The sequence below is a fragment of the Mus pahari genome, chromosome 5 (genome assembly GCF_900095145.1).
Source record: "Mus pahari chromosome 5, PAHARI_EIJ_v1.1, whole genome shotgun sequence".
Taxonomy (NCBI): domain Eukaryota; kingdom Metazoa; phylum Chordata; class Mammalia; order Rodentia; family Muridae; genus Mus; species Mus pahari.
In genome coordinates, this window is record NC_034594.1 from 155084447 (window position 1) to 155095239 (window position 10793).

Here is a 10793-nt window from a genome sequence, read left to right on the forward strand (position 1 = left end):
TCTTTTGAGAAAATAACTGGAATTTAGTTCATTGATTCATAGACCTTCATCTGGAAGAGGTTACCATCTCAATTCTACCACAGAAATGAGTTGGGTTTAAAAAAAAAAAAAACAGAATTCAAGTGTGTGAGCTTATTTTCTCATGCTCCTTAAGGAGTACCTGATTCAGGGTATAGCAGGAACTGTGGGGCCACCTCTATGTAAATGCTGGGGCCAATGCAACTGCAAAAGCATCTCCTGCAGGAGGACCTAATTGAGGACTGCCTGAGAGACCAAGGATTGCTAGTGCAAATGATGCCAGCCAATTGGGAACTGCTGTTTCAAAGAGATGCTTTCTTGGGATCAATGGGGCATGAATGGAGGGTATTAAAGGAGCTTGCAGCAGGTTTACTTTGGGCGTGAACTCTGCAGCCAGTCCCACAGCACTTAGAGGATGCTCCACTCCCAGGAGCTCTAGCATGCCCAGGATCTTAGGATCAGGGGTGAGTAGGACATAACATCTGTTCCAACACCATCAGGAGTAACTGGGACCTGCAGGATCCAGGGACGCAGGAACCCCGCCCAACCAGTGGCTCAGGTTCCTTCTGGTCCGCACCAGTTTACCTTGGGCACAAACTCAGCAGCCAGTCCCACAGCACTTAGAGGATGCTCCACTCCCAGGAGCTCTAGCATGCCCAGGATCTTAGGATCAGGGGTGAGTAGGACATAACATCTGTTCCAACACCATCAGGAGTAACTGGGACCTGCAGGATCCAGGGACGCAGGAACCCCGCCCAACCAGTGGCTCAGGTTCCTTCTGGTCCGCACCAGTTTACCTTGGGCACAAACTCAGCAGCCAGTCCCACAGCACTCAGAGAAGGCTCAAATCCCAGGCACTCTAACAAAGCCAAGATACCAGGATCCCGGGATCCGGGGATCCTGGGAGTTTGGTCACACCAGGATCTCATGGTCCCAGAGGCAGCTTGACTCCCAGGAACTCTGACACACCCAGAATCTCAGGATCACAGGATCCCAGAATCACAGGATCCCAGAGACAGCTGAACTCTGAGGAGTTCTGACACAACCAGGATCACAGGAAGGACAGGTTCCAGTCAGATATCGGGGGCAGGTAGCACTAGAGATATTCAGATGGCAGGAGGCAATCATAAGAACATAAGCAACAGAAACCAAGGTTACTTGGCATAATCAGAACCCAATTCTCCCACCCTAACAAGTCCTGGATACACCATCACACCAGAAAAGCAAGACTTGGATCTAAAAATCACTTCTTGTGACAATGATAGAGGACTTTAAGAAAGACACAAATAACTCCCTTAAAGAAATACAGGAGAACACAGGTAAACAAGAAGAAACCCCTAAAGAGGAAACACAAAAACCCCTTAAAGAATTATGGGAAAAAACAATCAAACAGGCAAAGGAAATGAACAAAACCATCCAAGATCTAAAAATGGAAATAGAAACAATAAAGAAATCACAAAGGGAAACAACCCTGGAGTTAGAAAACCTAGGAAAGAGACCAGAAGTCATAGATGCAAGCATCACCAACAGAATAAAAGAGAGAATCTCAGACACAGAAGATACCATAGAAAATATTGACACAACAGTCAGAGAAAATGCAAAATGCAAAAAGCTCCTAACCCAAAACATCCAGGAAGTCCAGGACACAATGAGAAGACCAAATATAAGGATAATAGGAATAGAAGAGAGTGAAGATTCCCAATTTAAAGGTCCAGTAAATATCTTCAACATAATTATAGAAGAAAACGTTCCTAACCTAAAGAAAGAGATTCCCATGAACATACAAGAAGCCTACAGAACTCCAAATAGACTGTACCAGAAAAGAAATTCCTCTCATCACACAATAATCAAAACACCAAATGCATTAAACAAAGAAAGAATATTAAAAGCAGTAAGGGAAAAAGGTCAAGTAACATATAAAGGCAGACCTATCAGAATTACACCAGACTTCTCACCAGAGACTATGAAAGCTAGAAGATCCTGGGCACAAGTAATACAGAGCCTAAGAGAACACAAATGCCAGCCCAGGCTACTAAACCCAGCAAAACTCTCAGTTACCACAGACAGAGAAAGCAAGATATTCCATGACAAAACCAAATTTACACAATACCTATCCACAAATCGGGCCCTACAAAGGATAATAGATGGAAAACAACAACACAAGAAGGGGAACCACACCCTAGAAAAAGCAAGAAAGTAATCTTCCAACAAACCTAAAAGAAAATAGCCACATAAACATAATTCCACCACTAACAACAAAAATAACAGGAAGTATCAATCACTTTTCCTTAATATCTCAACATCAGTGAAGTCAATTCCCCAATAAAAAGACATAGACTAACAGACTGAATATGTAAACAGGACCCAACATTTTTCTGCATACAGGAAACCCACCTCAGTAACAAAGACAGACACTACCTCAGAGTAAAAGACTGGAAAACAATTGTCCAAGCAAATGGTCCCAAGAAACAAGTTGGAGTAGCCATTCTAATAGTGAATAAAATTGACTTTCAACCAAAAGTTATCAAAAAGGATAAGGAAGGACACTTCATACTGGTCAAAGGAAATATCTATCAAGATGAACTCTCAATTCTGAACATCTATGCTCCAAATGCAAGGACACCCACATTCATAAAAGAAACTTTAGTAAAGCTCAAAGCACACATTGCACCCCACACAATAACAGTGGGAGACTTCAACACCCCACTCTCAGCAATGAACAGATCATGGAAACAGAAACTAAACAGAGGCACAGTAAAGCTAACAGAAGTTATGAAACAAATGGAGCTAACAGATATTTATAGAACATTTCAACTTAAAGCAAAAGAATATACCTTCTTCTCAGCACCTCATGGTACCTTCTCCAAAACTGACCATGTAATTGGTCACAAAACAGGCCTCAACAGATACAAGAAGACTGAAATAATCCCATGCACCCTATCAAATCACCATGGACTAAGGCTGGTCTTAAATTCCAACAAAAACAATGGAAGACACACAGACACATGGAAGTTGAACAACATTCTACTCAATGATAACTTGGTCAAGGAAGAAATAAAGAAAGAAATTAAAGACTTTTTAGAATTTAATGAAAATGAAGACACATCATACCAAAACTTATGGGACACAATGAAAGCAGTAGTAAGAGGAAAACTCATAGCTCTAAGTGTATCCAAAAAGAAACCGGAAAGAGCTTACACTAGCAGCTTGACAGCACACCTAAAAGCTCTAGAACAGAAAGAAGCAAATACACCCAAGAGGAGTAGATGGTAGGAAATAATCAAACTCAGGGCTGAAACCAATCAAGTAGAAACAAAGAAAACTATATAAAGAATCAACAAAACCAGGAACTGGTTTTTTTTTTTTAGAAAATCAACAAGATAGATAAACCCTTAGCCAGACTAACCAGAGGGCACAGGGACAGTATCCAAATTAATAAAATCAGGAATGAAAATGGAGTCATAACAGAAATGGTAGAAATTAAAAAGAAAATCATCAAATCCCACTACAAAATTTTATACTCAACTAAATTGAAAAACTTGGATGAAATGGACAGTTTTCTAGAAACATACAAGGTGCTAAAGTAAAAACAGGATCAGATAAACCATCTAAACAGTCCCATAACCCCTAAAGAAATAGAAACAGTCATTAATAGTCTCCCAACCAAAAAAAAAAAAAAATCCAGAACCAGATGGGTTTAATGGAGAATTCTATCAGACCTTTAAAGCATGCCTTTAATCCCAGCACTTGGGAGGCAGAGGCAGGAGGATTTCTGAGTTCGAGGCCAGCCTGGTCTACAAAGTGAGTTCCAGGACAGCCAGGGCTATACAAAGAAACCCGGTATCAAAAAAACAAAAACAAAAACAAAAACAAAAACAAAAACCCTAATACCAATACTCTTCAAACTATTCCACAAAACAGAAACAGAAGGAACAATTTATTTCATGAAGCCACAATTACACTTATATCTAAACCACAGAAAGACCCAACAAAAAAAGAGAACATCAGACCAATCTCCCTTATGAACATTGATGCAAAAACGCTCAATAAAATTCTTACCAACCGAATCCAAGAACACATCAAATTGATCATTCATCACAATCAAGTAGGCTTCATCCCAGAAATGCAGGGATAGTTCAATATATGGAAATCCATCAATGTAATCCACTACATAAACAAACTCAAAGGGGGAAAAAAACACATGATTATTTCATTAGATGCTGAAAACGCATTTGACAAAATTCAGCGTCCCTTCATGTTAAAAGTCTTGGAAAGATCAGGAATTCAAGGCCCATACCTAAACATAGTAAAAGCAGTGTACAGCAAACCAGCAGCCAACATTGAAAGACCTTCATGAGGAGACCCCCTCACCACTCAAGTCTTGAATGAGTACGGCACATACCCAAGGAATCACGAGAGACCGTCTTGATGCAAGCACATGAAGCAGTTTAATATCGGAGTTCAGGGCCAACACATATCTCCCACAGGAGACAGAGGAATCGACCTTGAGGCTCAGAAGCTAGGAGTTTATATACAAAAGAGTCAGGAGTAGGGGCATATTTGGCATGGTTTCACATAATTGGTTAGTTTAAACATCAGCAAATAGTATGTGCAGATCAGGGTAACAGCAATCCTAAAGGGTGGCTGCTTATCTATGTCAGCAGAGCATCTGGTTAACGTTTAACCCAAGTCAGAATGGCGGGAGACAGGGAGGTGCTGGGCCAGGTGGCCCATAACTCAGCTGAGATAGTCCGGGTGTCCTTGCATGCCTCCCCTATCTTTATATCCAGCCAGTTCCTGGAACAACTTAACAGCCTTTGTTCTTTGTCCTAGGCCAGCACAGGCCCCATGAGTCATGGATCTTGAATTTAATTTTCTTTCATTCCCCTCTTTTTATACTAAATAATTCTAATCTTACAATTTTAAAAGTCTGTATCCTCATATGGGTGATAGGAATCATACTCTTTTTCTATCTTAACTATAGGTTGGTATTGTCATTGAAGAAACATAAGCTGCACTGCATTCACTCTATCTTTAACAAAAGCAATTTCCTTATTTATTAAGCAGGGGCCAAAGATTAAAATCAAACATATAATAAGAATTGGTCCAGCTAAAGCAGAGAGTAAAGTGGCCATCCACGGAGATTTAGAGTACCACGATTCGAACCATCCCTGTTGAGCCGCTTGGTCTCGCTTTCTCCTTTCTAATCTTTCCCTTAATTTCTGCATAGAATCTCTGACTATTCCCGTGTGCTCTGCGTAGCCTTCTTCTTTTAGGGCTGCACATAGTCTTCCAATTTTAAAAATAATAAATCTAGGCCTCTTCTGTTTTGCAATACTACCTCTGAAAGAGAGGTTAAAGACTTTTCTAAGGCATCTATAGATTTTTTCAACATCCCTAGATCTTTATTTATAGCTTCTCTTAAAGACTGGATTCCTTGTCTACCCTCAATTAAGGCTGATACCCCTGTTTCTACTTCCACTGTGAGACCCACCCCCATTAACATAGCTAGGGTAAGGGTAACTGGGTCTCTCTTAATTCTCTTATTGGTATATTCGTCTTCTAGACTGGAGGCAGTATGATAGTATACACGTGGTAAAAGCTGAACCATAATACAGAAATCACAAGAGGGGTCAAAATCACTAGTTGATACGCATGGGGTGAGCCTACCAGCCAACTGGGGTTGGCACAAGGTAATGATTGATATCTGTCCTAGACACAGAATGAGTCTGGCCACATAGGTGGTGGTGGGAAGGGGGAGGTGGGAGGTGTCCCTATACAGAGACCAGGGCTCCTTCCTGACATTTCAGTCAGGGTTAATTTCTGTCCTGTTCCCCATGAGCAGGAAGTATGCCTACTGGTTTTATTAAAATCTCTATTAAAAGTAATCCCTTCATAATAGGGAGGGCCTGAGGACAGGCATAGCCAGCAGTCAGTAGTGGCATCTGGGTCTGTGCTGTTAAGGGCAAAAAACGTTCCTCTGATCAGATTGAACAGCCTCTGTCCCATCGAAGGGTTTGTAGGGACAATGGTTGAGTGTTCTTGGGGAGTGGCAATATTGAGGGGGCTCATACTCACCGGGATAGACCAGACAATCATAGGAGTGGGGGGGGTTGGGTCTGGCAGGGGGGCCCTGTTCAGGAAGGACCTTTTTAGGTCCTATGGGCACTGGGGATGGATTTTCCACAGTCAATTTGATTTTAAAACTTAATCCATGGTCTTTCTCTACTGCGTCCAATCGTAAACCCCAATTGTTTCCCTTAAGCCAGCTCTGGCGTTGTCGTTTCCCCTGGTCAGTAAAGTTTATAAGTATAGGGTTGCAATAGTTATCTTTACAAGGTCCATTAGGGCTGTCGAACCTGGCACGCCCGCTCTCAAGGTATTTAGAACTATCTCTCTCACCTTGGTTTGGTCAGTCATAGCTACTGTCCCTTTTTACCGTGATCAGGCCCCAGGAAGAGGTAGGATTCCAACAAGCTTCACCTGTGGTCTCACCACCCCATGCAGCGCAGTAAAAGTCCCATGCCCCTCCACACTGATGCCAAAGCTTTCGTGGTTGGCCTTGGGCAGGGCAAACATAAAATTCTGCAGACCGAAGTTTGACTCAGTGGAACTGTCCCGAGCATCCAAACGTGCTCCCTATTCCACTCGGGACACACTGTCTATCAGGGGGTGGTTTATGGTTGGGGAGGTCCCAGGTAAGTGACTCTGCTACTAACTTACAAATATCAGGTGTGAGGTCAGGCCACCAAGTCCACAGAGGTTGTACTGCAGTGGTCTACCATACAGTGTCCCCCTCCTCATTAAGCACTTCCCAAGTTTGTTGAATTGGAGTGTGAGGGTTGAAGTCTCTGGCCTGAGTCGCTCTTGTGACACAAGTGCAACTTAAGAGGGTTATTAGTCTTTTCCAGAGTCCACTCATCACGATTCAGGGGGAGCCCCCTTAACGTGTGAGGCATGAACCCAAGAGGGGATTCCTTTTACTTTAAAGTCAATGGGTGTAGTTAATAGTACCAGGTAGGGTCCCTTCCACCGTGGCTCGAGGATCCCCGCTTGGTGCCTCCTCACCAGAACCATGTCTCCCACTTCAAACTGATGTGGCATCTGCAAGTCACCAGCGACGTAGGTCTCTTTTAACTGCTCCCAGATTTGTCTCTTCTCAGTTTTGAGAGCCTTCAGCTTGGCTAGGAGGTGAGATGAGGGTATGGAGGAAACATCAGGGCAAGTTTTATTTTCTACAATCACATGGACGGGTGGGGGAGCCCCAAACATTAGTTCAAAAGGCATTAGACCTAGGGCTCCGGGAGTATTTTGAACCCAGAATAGGGCATAAGGGAGAAGGGCTGTCCAATCACTTCTGCTGGTCTCCAAGGTTAATTTAGTCAAGGTCTCTTTTAGAGTCTTAGTCATTCTTTTTACCTGCCCTGAACTCTGGGGTCTGTAAGCACAATGTAATTTCCAATGTATTCCCAACTGTCTGGCCAATCCCTGGCTTACCTGGGAGACGAAAGCAGGCCTGTTGTCTGACCCAATTACCTTAGGTATCCCAAAACAGGGAAGGATTTCTTTGAGTATCTTCTTGGCCACCACATTAGCCGTTTCTCTCTTGTTGGGGAATGCTTCAACCCACCCTGAAAAGGTATCTACAAAAACTAGAAGATACTTATTTTCACATCAGGCTGGTCTGACCTCGGCAAAGTCGACCTCCCAGTAAGTTCCAGGCCTATCTCCTCGTATGGCACTTACTGGACCCTGCATTGGTGAGGGCACATGCTCGACAGTTCTTCACTAGATCTTCTACTGCCTTTTGTAATCTTGGGATATGGTAGGGGGATCTATTGACTAGTTCTGTCATCTTTTTGGGTCCTAGGTGAGTGAGGCAGTGTATATTAGCCAAATACTCCAGCCCCTCTTTTTCTGTGAGGATCCTTTTTTCTGTGATCTCCTCAATCAGTTGGGGTGCGATCTTAATTACCAAAGTCATTTTCTCCTGTGCTGCCTCTTTAGCCACCTGGTCTGCCATCTGATTCCCTTTTTTTATTGGTCCAGTTCCCTTTTGATGTCCAAGGCAATGGATGATCGCCACCTTACGGCACAAATGGACAGCTTCTAACAAGCTAAGAATTTCTTCTTTATTTTTGATGTCTTTCCCAGCAGATGTCAACAGCCCACGCTGTCTGTAGATTGCCCCATGAACATGAGCCATTGCAAAGGCATATTGGCTGTCAGTATAAATATTGATAGCCTTTCCCTCTGCTAGCCTTAAGGCCTGAGTTAGGGCAACGAGTTCCACTCTTTGGGCTGATGTTCCTTCAGGCAGACTGCTGGCTCAGATAACAGACTTTCTGTCCACTACCACTGCCCCAGCTCTGTGCTTACCTTTCACCATGAAGCTGCTTCCATTGGTGAACCAGATCACTGCCCCAGACCATGGTCAGTCAGATAAGTCTGGCCGAGTCCCAGTTTCTTCTGCCAGGATCTCCTCACATTGGTGTACCAGGATTTTGTTAGCTTCAGGCAGTAAGGTGGCAGGGTTGAGAATGGCGGGTGGAGCAAAGGTTACCTGCTCTGTTAACAACAAGCTCTAGTAGTGGGTCATATGGGTGTTGGTCATCCAGCTGTCTGGTGGCTGTCAGAAAATGCTCTCAAGGGCATGTGGGGTCACCACTGTCACATTTTGGCGCATTGTCATTTTCTCGGCATCTTTCACCAGCACAGCTGTGGCTGCTATTGCCCACAGACAGGAGGGCCATCCGCTAGCTACAGAGTCCAGTTTTTTTTTTTTTTGACTGATAGGCTTCTGGGCACTTCCAGGGTCCTTAGGGTTTGAGTAAGGACCCCTCTGGCCACTCCATTTCTCTCATTGATGTACAGGGTGAAAGACTTGTTTAAATCAGGCAGCGCTAGGGCAGGAGCCTGTAGCAGTGCCTTTTTCAGAGTCTCAAAACCCAATTGATGTTCCTTAGTCTAAATGAACTTTCCTTTATCTTTTGTTAGGGGGTATAATGGGGCTGTCAAAGTAGCTAACCCTGGGATTCAGAGTCTACAGAATCCCACAGTCCCCAGGGATTCTCTTACCTGGCAAGGGGTGGTTGGGGTCGGAATCTGTGTCACCATCCATCTGCTTCCTAGCTTCGGTGAGCCATCGTTGCCCATTCTTCAGGGTATATCGCAGGTAGGGCACCTCAGTCCAGCATAACTGTGCCTTCTTAGCTGAAAACTGATACCCCACCTTACCTAACTCGGCCAGGATTTTCTGAGTCCCAAGTTCACACTCCACACGTGTTTCTGCAGCCACTAAAAGGTCATCTACATATTGTGAAAGAGTCACCTGGGGATTGTTGGCCCGGAAAGAGGCAAGATCTCAATGTAAAGCTTCATCAAACAAGGTGGGTGAATTCTTAAATCCCTGGGGCAGTCTCATCCACCTGAGCTGTCCGGTTTTTCCATTCTCTGGGTCTCGCCATTCAAAAGCAAACAAGGGCTGGCTGTTAGGGTGTATTCTCAGGCAAAAGAAAGCGTCTTTAAGATCTAAGACCGTATACCAGGTTTATTGGGGCAGCAGAGTGCTAAGCAGGTTGTAAGGATTGGGCACCGTGGGGTGGATATTTTGAACTCTTTTATTGACCTCTCTGAGGTCCTATACGGGGCAATAGTCATTCATCCCCGGTTTCTTCACTGGGAGTAGGGGGGTATTCCAAGGAGACTTACATGGTACTAGGATCCCCAGTTGGAGCAGTCTGGTGATATGGGGGTGTATGCCCTCCTGTGCTTCCTTGCCCATGGGGTACTGTCAGACCCCAATGGGAGTGGCCCCAGACTTGAGCTCGATCACCACCGGGGGAACTTGTCTCACCAATCCCATTCCCCCTGTTTCGGCCCATGCCTGAGGAAATCGAGTGAGCCAGTCCTGTAGTCCCTCAGGGGGTTCCATTTTACTTTGATAAATCCAATACTCTTCTCTTAATTGTAAAGACAATGCTAGGGTCTGAGGTGTCTCAGTCCCCCAGGACAATTCTGGTCTGGAGGGAGCAAAAGTTATTTGTGCCTTTAATTTGGTTAATAAGTCTCTTCCTAGTAGGGGCATAGGGCACTCCGGAATGACCAAAAATGAGTGAATTACTTGGCTCTTCTCTAGGTCCACCATCTGGAAGTGATCCAAGGGTATGGCTTCTGTCCTGTGGCCCCGATCACTAGCGTCTTCTTGTTTTTAATCTTACCCAAAGGTGTTTTAAGCACTGAATATTCTGCACCAGTATTGACCAAGAAATTTATGGGGGTTCCCTCCACTTTTAATGTTACCCTAGGCTCGGGGAGGGGGGACCGAGCCCCATCTCCCCTAATCCTCATCATCTTTAAGGGACAGTACTTTCACTCCCTGTTTCTTTGGGGGGCATTCGTGAGCCCAGTGACCTTTGTCTTTGCAGTATGCACATTGATCTTTCTCTAGGGGCGGTCTATCTCTTCTGAGTCTCCTTGGCTCCTGCCATTTCTCATCTCCCAGGTCCCCTGACTGCCTAGTCCTACCTCTTCTATCTCTACCTACCACTGTGGCCAGGATTCTAGTCAGAGTTTGTTCCTGTTTCCTGTCTCTCCTGTCCTCCTCTCTTCTTCTCTCTTTCTTTTCTCTTTCTCATTTCTCATCCTCTGTCTCTCTCTTATGATACACTTTCTCAGCCTCTTTAACCACATACCTTATAGTATAGTCCTATAATCCTTTAATCTGCTACAATTTGTTTCTGATATTGGGGGCTGACTGCCCAATAAAAGCCATA

General features: G+C 44.2%; 1 pseudogene; it reads right to left on the reverse strand.

The window, feature by feature from the left end:
* Positions 1-6821: 6821 nt before the first annotated feature.
* LOC110322080 lies at positions 6822-10371 on the reverse strand (annotated as a pseudogene).
* Between the last annotated feature and the right edge of the window lie 422 nt (positions 10372-10793).